Source organism: Ambystoma mexicanum, chromosome 12 (genome assembly GCF_040938575.1).
Source record: "Ambystoma mexicanum isolate Mex_15411 chromosome 12, UKY_AmexF1_1, whole genome shotgun sequence".
In the NCBI taxonomy this organism is placed as follows: Eukaryota; Metazoa; Chordata; class Amphibia; order Caudata; family Ambystomatidae; genus Ambystoma; species Ambystoma mexicanum.
This window is the reverse complement of record NC_090936.1, coordinates 182,667,785-182,680,419: the sequence shown is the minus strand read 5'-3', so window position 1 is coordinate 182,680,419 and position 12,635 is coordinate 182,667,785.

Genomic DNA, 12,635 nt, shown 5'->3' with positions numbered 1-12,635 from the left:
GTTCAGAATATGTTAGCAGCCCAAAAAAGGCCTTAAAATGCATCTTAGGCTGCAAAAATATTGAAAACTTTGGAGGTCCAAAAAAGGGGTTGACAGGCATCCTAGACCCCCTAAAGTCCAGAAAATCTTGGTTGCCCAAAAACGGTGTCAGAGAGCTCTGAATGTCCCAAAAATATTTGCAGCCTGAAATGGGCATTAACCTGCATCCTAGACCACTGAAATTCCGAAAAATAGATTTGGCACGGAAAATGCATCTTACACCACTGAAAGTTCAGAATATGTTAGCAGCCCAAAAAATGCCTTAAAATGCATCTTAGGCTGCAAAAATGTTGAAAACTTTGGAGGTCCAAAAAAGGGGTTTACAGGCATCCTAGACCCCCTAAAGTCCAGAAAATGTTGGTGGCCTAAAAACTGTGTCAGAAAGCTCTGAATGTCCCAAAAACATTTGCAGCCTGAAATGGGCATTAACCCGCATACTAGACCACTGAAATTCCCAAAAATATTTATGGCACGAAAAATGCATGCTACACCACTGAAAGTTCAGAATATGTTAGCAGCCCAAAAAAGGCCTTAATATGCATTTTAGGCTGCAAAAATGTTGAAAACTTTAGAGGCCCAAAAAAGGGGTTTACAGCCATCCTAGACCCCCTAAAGTCCAGAAAAAGTTGGTGGCCCAAAAACTGTGTCAGAGAGCTCTGAATGTCCCAAAAACATTTGCAGCCTGAAATGTGCATTAACCCTCATCCTAGACCACTGAAATTCCCAAAAATATTTATGGCACGAAAAATGCATCCTACACCACTGAAAGTTCAGAATATGTTAGCAGCCCAAAAAAGTCCTTAATATGCATTTTAGGCTGCAAAAATGTTGAAAACTTTAGAGGCCCAAAAAAGGGGTTTACAGCCATCCTAGACCCCCTAAAGTCCAGAAAAAGTTGGTGGCCCAAAAACTGTGTCAGAGAGCTCTGAATGTCCCAAAAACATTTGCAGCCTGAAATGGGCATTAACCCTCATCCTAGACCACTGAAATTCCCAAAAATATTTATGGCACGAAAAATGCATCCTACACCACTGAAAGTTCAGAATATGTTAGCAGCCCAAAAAAGGCCTTAATATGCATTTTAGGCTGCAAAAATGTTGAAAACTTTAGAGGCCCAAAAAAGGGGTTTACAGTCATCCTGGACCCCCTAAAGTCCAGAAAAAGTTGATGGCCCAAAAACTGTGTCAGAGAGCTCTGAATGTCCCAAAAACATTTGCAGCCTGAAATGGGCATTAACCCTCATCCTAGACCACTGAAATTCCCAAAAAATATTTATGGCACGAAAAATGCATCCTGCACCGCTGAAAGTTCAGAATATGTTAGCAGCCCAAAAAAAGGCCTTAAAATGCGTCTTAGGTTGCAAAAATGTTGAAAACTTTGGAGGCCCAAAAAAGGGGTTTACAGGCATCCTAGACCCCCTAAAGTCCAGAAAATGTTGGTTGCCCAAAAACGGTGTCAGAGAGCTCTGAATATCCCAAAAACATTTGCAGCCTGAAATGGGCATTAACCCGCATCCTAGACCACTGAAATTCCCAAAAATATTTATGGAAATAACATGCATCCTGCACCACTGAAAGTTCAGAATGTGATAGCAGCGCAAAAAAGGCCTTAAAATGCATCTTAGGCTGCAAAAATGTTGAAAACTTTGGAGGCCCAAAAAAGGGGTTTGCAGGCATCCTAGACCCCCTAATGTCCAGAAAATGTTGGATGCCCAAAAACGGTGTCAGAGAGCTCTGAATATCCCAAAAACATTTGTAGCCCATAAGGGGCATTAACACGTATCCTAGACCACTGAAATTCCCAAAAATTTTTATGGCACGAAAAATGCATCCTACACCACTGAAAGTTCAGAATATGTTAGCAGCCCAAAAAAGGCCTTAATATGCATTTTAGGCTGCAAAAATGTTGAAAACTTTAGAGGCCCAAAAAAGGGGTTTACAGTCATCCTAGACCCCCTAAAGTCCAGAAAAAGTTGGTGGCCCAAAAACTGTGCCAGAGAGCTCTGAATGTCCCAAAAACATTTGCAGCCTGAAATGGGCATTAACCCTCATCCTAGACCACTGAAATTCCCAAAAAATATTTATGGCACGAAAAATGCAACCTGCACCGCTGAAAGTTCAGAATATGTTAGCAGCCCACAAAAAGGCCTTAAAATGCATCTTAGGCTGCAAAAATGTTGAAAACTTTGGAGGCCCAAAAAAGGGGTTTACAGGCATCCTAGACCCCCTAAAGTCCAGAAAATGTTGGTTGCCCAAAAACGGTGTCAGAGAGCTCTGAATATCCCAAAAACATTTGCAGCCTGAAATGGGCATTAACCCGCATCCTAGACCACTGAAATTCCCAAAAATATTTATGGAAATAACATGCATCCTGCACCACTGAAAGTTCAGAATATGATAGCAGCCCAAAAAAGGCCTTAAAATGCATCTTAGGCTGCAAAAATGTTGAAAACTTTGGAGGCCCAAAAAAGGGGTTTGCAGGCATCCTAGACCCCCTAATGTCCAGAAAATGTTGGATGCCGAAAAACGGTGTCAGAGAGCTCTGAATATCCCAAAAACATTTGTAGCCCATAAGGGGCATTAACACGTATCCTAGACCACTGAAATTCCCAAAAATATTTATGGTACGAAAATTGCATCTTACACCCTGAAAGTTCAGAATATGTTAGAAGCCCAAAAAATGCCTTAAAATGCATTTTATGGCTGCAAAAATGTAGAAAACTTTGGAGGCCCAAAAAGGGGTTTACAGGCATCCTAGACCCCCTAAAGTCCAGAAAATGTTGGTGGCCTAAAAACTGTGTCAAAAAGCTCTGAATGTCCCAAAAACATTTGCAGCCTGAAATGGGCATTAACCCGCATCCTTAACCACTGAAATTCCCAAAAATATTTATGGCAGGAAAAACGCATCCTACACCGCTGAAAGTTCAGAATATGTTAGCAGCCCAAAAAAGGCCATAACATGCATCTTAGGGCTGCAAAAATGTAGAAAACTTTGGAGGCCCAAAAAAGGGGTTTACAGACATCCTAGACCCCCTAAAGTCCAGAAAATGTTGGTGGCCCAAAAACGGTGTCAGAGAGCTCTGAATATCCCAAAAACATTTGCAGCCTGAAATGGGCATTCACCCGCATCCTAGACCACTGAAATTCCCAAATATATTTATGGCACGAAAAATGCATCCTGCACCGCTGAAAGTTCAGAATATGTTAGCAGCCCAAAAAAGGCCTTAAAATGCATCTTAGGCTGCAAAAATGTTGAAAACTTTGGAGGCCCAAAAAAGGGGTTTACAGGCATCCTAGACCCCCTAAAGTCCAGAAATGTTGGTTGCCCAAAAACGGTGTCAGAGAGCTCTGAATGTCCCAAAAATATTTGCAGCCTGAAATGGGCATTAAACCGCATCCTAGACCACTGAAATTCCCAAAAATATTCATGGCACGAAAAATGCATCCTACACCGCTGAAAGTTCAGAATATGTTAGCAGCCCAAAAAAGGCCTTAAAATGCATCTTAGGCTGCAAAAATATTGAAAACTTTGGAGGTCCAAAAAAGGGGTTGACAGGCATCCTAGACCCCCTAAAGTCCAGAAAATCTTGGTTGCCCAAAAACGGTGTCAGAGAGCTCTGAATGTCCCAAAAATATTTGCAGCCTGAAATGGGCATTAACCTGCATCCTAGACCACTGAAATTCCGAAAAATAGATTTGGCACGGAAAATGCATCTTACACCACTGAAAGTTCAGAATATGTTAGCAGCCCAAAAAATGCCTTAAAATGCATCTTAGGCTGCAAAAATGTTGAAAACTTTGGAGGTCCAAAAAAGGGGTTTACAGGCATCCTAGACCCCCTAAAGTCCAGAAAATGTTGGTGGCCTAAAAACTGTGTCAGAAAGCTCTGAATGTCCCAAAAACATTTGCAGCCTGAAATGGGCATTAACCCGCATACTAGACCACTGAAATTCCCAAAAATATTTATGGCACGAAAAATGCATGCTACACCACTGAAAGTTCAGAATATGTTAGCAGCCCAAAAAAGGCCTTAATATGCATTTTAGGCTGCAAAAATGTTGAAAACTTTAGAGGCCCAAAAAAGGGGTTTACAGCCATCCTAGACCCCCTAAAGTCCAGAAAAAGTTGGTGGCCCAAAAACTGTGTCAGAGAGCTCTGAATGTCCCAAAAACATTTGCAGCCTGAAATGTGCATTAACCCTCATCCTAGACCACTGAAATTCCCAAAAATATTTATGGCACGAAAAATGCATCCTACACCACTGAAAGTTCAGAATATGTTAGCAGCCCAAAAAAGTCCTTAATATGCATTTTAGGCTGCAAAAATGTTGAAAACTTTAGAGGCCCAAAAAAGGGGTTTACAGCCATCCTAGACCCCCTAAAGTCCAGAAAAAGTTGGTGGCCCAAAAACTGTGTCAGAGAGCTCTGAATGTCCCAAAAACATTTGCAGCCTGAAATGGGCATTAACCCTCATCCTAGACCACTGAAATTCCCAAAAATATTTATGGCACGAAAAATGCATCCTACACCACTGAAAGTTCAGAATATGTTAGCAGCCCAAAAAAGGCCTTAATATGCATTTTAGGCTGCAAAAATGTTGAAAACTTTAGAGGCCCAAAAAAGGGGTTTACAGTCATCCTAGACCCCCTAAAGTCCAGAAAAAGTTGATGGCCCAAAAACTGTGTCAGAGAGCTCTGAATGTCCCAAAAACATTTGCAGCCTGAAATGGGCATTAACCCTCATCCTAGACCACTGAAATTCCCAAAAAATATTTATGGCACGAAAAATGCATCCTGCACCGCTGAAAGTTCAGAATATGTTAGCAGCCCAAAAAAAGGCCTTAAAATGCGTCTTAGGTTGCAAAAATGTTGAAAACTTTGGAGGCCCAAAAAAGGGGTTTACAGGCATCCTAGACCCCCTAAAGTCCAGAAAATGTTGGTTGCCCAAAAACGGTGTCAGAGAGCTCTGAATATCCCAAAAACATTTGCAGCCTGAAATGGGCATTAACCCGCATCCTAGACCACTGAAATTCCCAAAAATATTTATGGAAATAACATGCATCCTGCACCACTGAAAGTTCAGAATGTGATAGCAGCCCAAAAAAGGCCTTAAAATGCATCTTAGGCTGCAAAAATGTTGAAAACTTTGGAGGCCCAAAAAAGGGGTTTGCAGGCATCCTAGACCCCCTAATGTCCAGAAAATGTTGGATGCCCAAAAACGGTGTCAGAGAGCTCTGAATATCCCAAAAACATTTGTAGCCCATAAGGGGCATTAACACGTATCCTAGACCACTGAAATTCCCAAAAATATTTATGGCACGAAAAATGCATCCTACACCACTGAAAGTTCAGAATATGTTAGCAGCCCAAAAAAGGCCTTAATATGCATTTTAGGCTGCAAAAATGTTGAAAACTTTAGAGGCCCAAAAAAGGGGTTTACAGTCATCCTAGACCCCCTAAAGTCCAGAAAAAGTTGGTGGCCCAAAAACTGTGCCAGAGAGCTCTGAATGTCCCAAAAACATTTGCAGCCTGAAATGGGCATTAACCCTCATCCTAGACCACTGAAATTCCCAAAAAATATTTATGGCACGAAAAATGCAACCTGCACCGCTGAAAGTTCAGAATATGTTAGCAGCCCACAAAAAGGCCTTAAAATGCATCTTAGGCTGCAAAAATGTTGAAAACTTTGGAGGCCCAAAAAAGGGGTTTACAGGCATCCTAGACCCCCTAAAGTCCAGAAAATGTTGGTTGCCCAAAAACGGTGTCAGAGAGCTCTGAATATCCCAAAAACATTTGCAGCCTGAAATGGGCATTAACCCGCATCCTAGACCACTGAAATTCCCAAAAATATTTATGGAAATAACATGCATCCTGCACCACTGAAAGTTCAGAATATGATAGCAGCCCAAAAAAGGCCTTAAAATGCATCTTAGGCTGCAAAAATGTTGAAAACTTTGGAGGCCCAAAAAAGGGGTTTGCAGGCATCCTAGACCCCCTAATGTCCAGAAAATGTTGGATGCCCAAAAACGGTGTCAGAGAGCTCTGAATATCCCAAAAACATTTGTAGCCCATAAGGGGCATTAACACGTATCCTAGACCACTGAAATTCCCAAAAATATTTATGGTACGAAAATTGCATCTTACACCCTGAAAGTTCAGAATATGTTAGAAGCCCAAAAAATGCCTTAAAATGCATTTTATGGCTGCAAAAATGTAGAAAACTTTGGAGGCCCAAAAAAGGGGTTTACAGGCATCGTAGACCCCCTAAAGTCCAGAAAATGTTGGTGGCCTAAAAACTGTGTCAAAAAGCTCTGAATGTCCCAAAAACATTTGCAGCCTGAAATGGGCATTAACCCGCATCCTTAACCACTGAAATTCCCAAAAATATTTATGGCAGGAAAAACGCATCCTACACCGCTGAAAGTTCAGAATATGTTAGCAGCCCAAAAAAGGCCATAACATGCATCTTAGGGCTGCAAAAATGTAGAAAACTTTGGAGGCCCAAAAAAGGGGTTTATAGACATCCTAGACCCCCTAAAGTCCAGAAAATGTTGGTGGCCCAAAAACGGTGTCAGAGAGCTCTGAATATCCCAAAAACATTTGCAGCCTGAAATGGGCATTCACCGGCATCCTAGACCACTGAAATTCCCAAATATATTTATGGCACGAAAAATGCATCCTGCACCGCTGAAAGTTCAGAATATGTTAGCAGCCCAAAAAAAGGCCTTAAAATGCATCTTAGGCTGCAAAAATGTTGAAAACTTTGGAGGCCCAAAAAAGGGGTTTACAGGCATCCTAGACCCCCTAAAGTCCAGAAAATGTTGGTTGCCCAAAAACGGTGTCAGAGAGCTCTGAATGTCCCAAAAATATTTGCAGCCTGAAATGGGCATTAAACCGCATCCTAGACCACTGAAATTCCCAAAAATATTCATGGCACGAAAAATGCATCGTACACCGCTGAAAGTTCAGAATATGTTAGCAGCCCAAAAAAGGCCTTAAAATGCATCTTAGGCTGCAAAAATATTGAAAACTTTGGAGGTCCAAAAAAGGGGTTGACAGGCATCCTAGACCCCCTAAAGTCCAGAAAATCTTGGTTGCCCAAAAACGGTGTCAGAGAGCTCTGAATGTCCCAAAAATATTTGCAGCCTGAAATGGGCATTAACCTGCATCCTAGACCACTGAAATTCCGAAAAATAGATTTGGCACGGAAAATGCATCTTACACCACTGAAAGTTCAGAATATGTTAGCAGCCCAAAAAATGCCTTAAAATGCATCTTAGGCTGCAAAAATGTTGAAAACTTTGGAGGTCCAAAAAAGGGGTTTACAGGCATCCTAGACCCCCTAAAGTCCAGAAAATGTTGGTGGCCTAAAAACTGTGTCAGAAAGCTCTGAATGTCCCAAAAACATTTGCAGCCTGAAATGGGCATTAACCCGCATACTAGACCACTGAAATTCCCAAAAATATTTATGGCACGAAAAATGCATGCTACACCACTGAAAGTTCAGAATATGTTAGCAGCCCAAAAAAGGCCTTAATATGCATTTTAGGCTGCAAAAATGTTGAAAACTTTAGAGGCCCAAAAAAGGGGTTTACAGCCATCCTAGACCCCCTAAAGTCCAGAAAAAGTTGGTGGCCCAAAAACTGTGTCAGAGAGCTCTGAATGTCCCAAAAACATTTGCAGCCTGAAATGTGCATTAACCCTCATCCTAGACCACTGAAATTCCCAAAAATATTTATGGCACGAAAAATGCATCCTACACCACTGAAAGTTCAGAATATGTTAGCAGCCCAAAAAAGTCCTTAATATGCATTTTAGGCTGCAAAAATGTTGAAAACTTTAGAGGCCCAAAAAAGGGGTTTACAGCCATCCTAGACCCCCTAAAGTCCAGAAAAAGTTGGTGGCCCAAAACTGTGTCAGAGAGCTCTGAATGTCCCAAAAACATTTGCAGCCTGAAATGGGCATTAACCCTCATCCTAGACCACTGAAATTCCCAAAAATATTTATGGCACGAAAAATGCATCCTACACCACTGAAAGTTCAGAATATGTTAGCAGCCCAAAAAAGGCCTTAATATGCATTTTAGGCTGCAAAAATGTTGAAAACTTTAGAGGCCCAAAAAAGGGGTTTACAGTCATCCTAGACCCCCTAAAGTCCAGAAAAAGTTGATGGCCCAAAAACTGTGTCAGAGAGCTCTGAATGTCCCAAAAACATTTGCAGCCTGAAATGGGCATTAACCCTCATCCTAGACCACTGAAATTCCCAAAAAATATTTATGGCACGAAAAATGCATCCTGCACCGCTGAAAGTTCAGAATATGTTAGCAGCCCAAAAAAAGGCCTTAAAATGCGTCTTAGGTTGCAAAAATGTTGAAAACTTTGGAGGCCCAAAAAAGGGGTTTACAGGCATCCTAGACCCCCTAAAGTCCAGAAAATGTTGGTTGCCCAAAAACGGTGTCAGAGAGCTCTGAATATCCCAAAAACATTTGCAGCCTGAAATGGGCATTAACCCGCATCCTAGACCACTGAAATTCCCAAAAATATTTATGGAAATAACATGCATCCTGCACCACTGAAAGTTCAGAATGTGATAGCAGCCCAAAAAAGGCCTTAAAATGCATCTTAGGCTGCAAAAATGTTGAAAACTTTGGAGGCCCAAAAAAGGGGTTTGCAGGCATCCTAGACCCCCTAATGTCCAGAAAATGTTGGATGCCCAAAAACGGTGTCAGAGAGCTCTGAATATCCCAAAAACATTTGTAGCCCATAAGGGGCATTAACACGTATCCTAGACCACTGAAATTCCCAAAAATATTTATGGCACGAAAAATGCATCCTACACCACTGAAAGTTCAGAATATGTTAGCAGCCCAAAAAAGGCCTTAATATGCATTTTAGGCTGCAAAAATGTTGAAAACTTTAGAGGCCCAAAAAAGGGGTTTACAGTCATCCTAGACCCCCTAAAGTCCAGAAAAAGTTGGTGGCCCAAAAACTGTGCCAGAGAGCTCTGAATGTCCCAAAAACATTTGCAGCCTGAAATGGGCATTAACCCTCATCCTAGACCACTGAAATTCCCAAAAAATATTTATGGCACGAAAAATGCAACCTGCACCGCTGAAAGTTCAGAATATGTTAGCAGCCCACAAAAAGGCCTTAAAATGCATCTTAGGCTGCAAAAATGTTGAAAACTTTGGAGGCCCAAAAAAGGGGTTTACAGGCATCCTAGACCCCCTAAAGTCCAGAAAATGTTGGTTGCCCAAAAACGGTGTCAGAGAGCTCTGAATATCCCAAAAACATTTGTAGCCCATAAGGGGCATTAACCCGCATCCTAGACCACTGAAATTCCCAAAAATATTTATGGAAATAACATGCATCCTGCACCACTGAAAGTTCAGAATATGATAGCAGCCCAAAAAAGGCCTTAAAATGCATCTTAGGCTGCAAAAATGTTGAAAACTTTGGAGGCCCAAAAAAGGGGTTTGCAGGCATCCTAGACCCCCTAATGTCCAGAAAATGTTGGATGCCCAAAAACGGTGTCAGAGAGCTCTGAATATCCCAAAAACATTTGTAGCCCATAAGGGGCATTAACACGTATCCTAGACCACTGAAATTCCCAAAAATATTTATGGTACGAAAATTGCATCTTACACCCTGAAAGTTCAGAATATGTTAGAAGCCCAAAAAATGCCTTAAAATGCATTTTATGGCTGCAAAAATGTAGAAAACTTTGGAGGCCCAAAAAAGGGGTTTACAGGCATCCTAGACCCCCTAAAGTCCAGAAAATGTTGGTGGCCTAAAAACTGTGTCAAAAAGCTCTGAATGTCCCAAAAACATTTGCAGCCTGAAATGGGCATTAACCCGCATCCTTAACCACTGAAATTCCCAAAAATATTTATGGCAGGAAAAACGCATCCTACACCGCTGAAAGTTCAGAATATGTTAGCAGCCCAAAAAAGGCCATAACATGCATCTTAGGGCTGCAAAAATGTAGAAAACTTTGGAGGCCCAAAAAAGGGGTTTACAGACATCCTAGACCCCCTAAAGTCCAGAAAATGTTGGTGGCCCAAAAACGGTGTCAGAGAGCTCTGAATATCCCAAAAACATTTGCAGCCTGAAATTGGCATTCACCCGCATCCTAGACCACTGAAATTCCCAAATATATTTATGGCACGAAAAATGCATCCTGCACCGCTGAAAGTTCAGAATATGTTAGCAGCCCAAAAAAAGGCCTTAAAATGCATCTTAGGCTGCAAAAATGTTGAAAACTTTGGAGGCCCAAAAAAGGGGTTTACAGGCATCCTAGACCCCCTAAAGTCCAGAAAATGTTGGTTGCCCAAAAACGGTGTCAGAGAGCTCTGAATGTCCCAAAAATATTTGCAGCCTGAAATGGGCATTAAACCGCATCCTAGACCACTGAAATTCCCAAAAATATTCATGGCACGAAAAATGCATCCTACACCGCTGAAAGTTCAGAATATGTTAGCAGCCCAAAAAAGGCCTTAAAATGCATCTTAGGCTGCAAAAATATTGAAAACTTTGGAGGTCCAAAAAAGGGGTTGACAGGCATCCTAGACCCCCTAAAGTCCAGAAAATCTTGGTTGCCCAAAAACGGTGTCAGAGAGCTCTGAATGTCCCAAAAATATTTGCAGCCTGAAATGGGCATTAACCTGCATCCTAGACCACTGAAATTCCGAAAAATAGATTTGGCACGGAAAATGCATCTTACACCACTGAAAGTTCAGAATATGTTAGCAGCCCAAAAAATGCCTTAAAATGCATCTTAGGCTGCAAAAATGTTGAAAACTTTGGAGGTCCAAAAAAGGGGTTTACAGGCATCCTAGACCCCCTAAAGTCCAGAAAATGTTGGTGGCCTAAAAACTGTGTCAGAAAGCTCTGAATGTCCCAAAAACATTTGCAGCCTGAAATGGGCATTAACCCGCATACTAGACCACTGAAATTCCCAAAAATATTTATGGCACGAAAAATGCATGCTACACCACTGAAAGTTCAGAATATGTTAGCAGCCCAAAAAAGGCCTTAATATGCATTTTAGGCTGCAAAAATGTTGAAAACTTTAGAGGCCCAAAAAAGGGGTTTACAGCCATCCTAGACCCCCTAAAGTCCAGAAAAAGTTGGTGGCCCAAAAACTGTGTCAGAGAGCTCTGAATGTCCCAAAAACATTTGCAGCCTGAAATGTGCATTAACCCTCATCCTAGACCACTGAAATTCCCAAAAATATTTATGGCACGAAAAATGCATCCTACACCACTGAAAGTTCAGAATATGTTAGCAGCCCAAAAAAGTCCTTAATATGCATTTTAGGCTGCAAAAATGTTGAAAACTTTAGAGGCCCAAAAAAGGGGTTTACAGCCATCCTAGACCCCCTAAAGTCCAGAAAAAGTTGGTGGCCCAAAAACTGTGTCAGAGAGCTCTGAATGTCCCAAAAACATTTGCAGCCTGAAATGGGCATTAACCCTCATCCTAGACCACTGAAATTCCCAAAAATATTTATGGCACGAAAAATGCATCCTACACCACTGAAAGTTCAGAATATGTTAGCAGCCCAAAAAAGGCCTTAATATGCATTTTAGGCTGCAAAAATGTTGAAAACTTTAGAGGCCCAAAAAAGGGGTTTACAGTCATCCTAGACCCCCTAAAGTCCAGAAAAAGTTGATGGCCCAAAAACTGTGTCAGAGAGCTCTGAATGTCCCAAAAACATTTGCAGCCTGAAATGGGCATTAACCCTCATCCTAGACCACTGAAATTCCCAAAAAATATTTATGGCACGAAAAATGCATCCTGCACCGCTGAAAGTTCAGAATATGTTAGCAGCCCAAAAAAAGGCCTTAAAATGCGTCTTAGGTTGCAAAAATGTTGAAAACTTTGGAGGCCCAAAAAAGGGGTTTACAGGCATCCTAGACCCCCTAAAGTCCAGAAAATGTTGGTTGCCCAAAAACGGTGTCAGAGAGCTCTGAATATCCCAAAAACATTTGCAGCCTGAAATGGGCATTAACCCGCATCCTAGACCACTGAAATTCCCAAAAATATTTATGGAAATAACATGCATCCTGCACCACTGAAAGTTCAGAATGTGATAGCAGCCCAAAAAAGGCCTTAAAATGCATCTTAGGCTGCAAAAATGTTGAAAACTTTGGAGGCCCAAAAAAGGGGTTTGCAGGCATCCTAGACCCCCTAATGTCCAGAAAATGTTGGATGCCCAAAAACGGTGTCAGAGAGCTCTGAATATCCCAAAAACATTTGTAGCCCATAAGGGGCATTAACACGTATCCTAGACCACTGAAATTCCCAAAAATATTTATGGCACGAAAAATGCATCCTACACCACTGAAAGTTCAGAATATGTTAGCAGCCCAAAAAAGGCCTTAATATGCATTTTAGGCTGCAAAAATGTTGAAAACTTTAGAGGCCCAAAAAAGGGGTTTACAGTCATCCTAGACCCCCTAAAGTCCAGAAAAAGTTGGTGGCCCAAAAACTGTGCCAGAGAGCTCTGAATGTCCCAAAAACATTTGCAGCCTGAAATGGGCATTAACCCTCATCCTAGACCACTGAAATTCCCAAAAAATATTTATGGCACGAAAAATG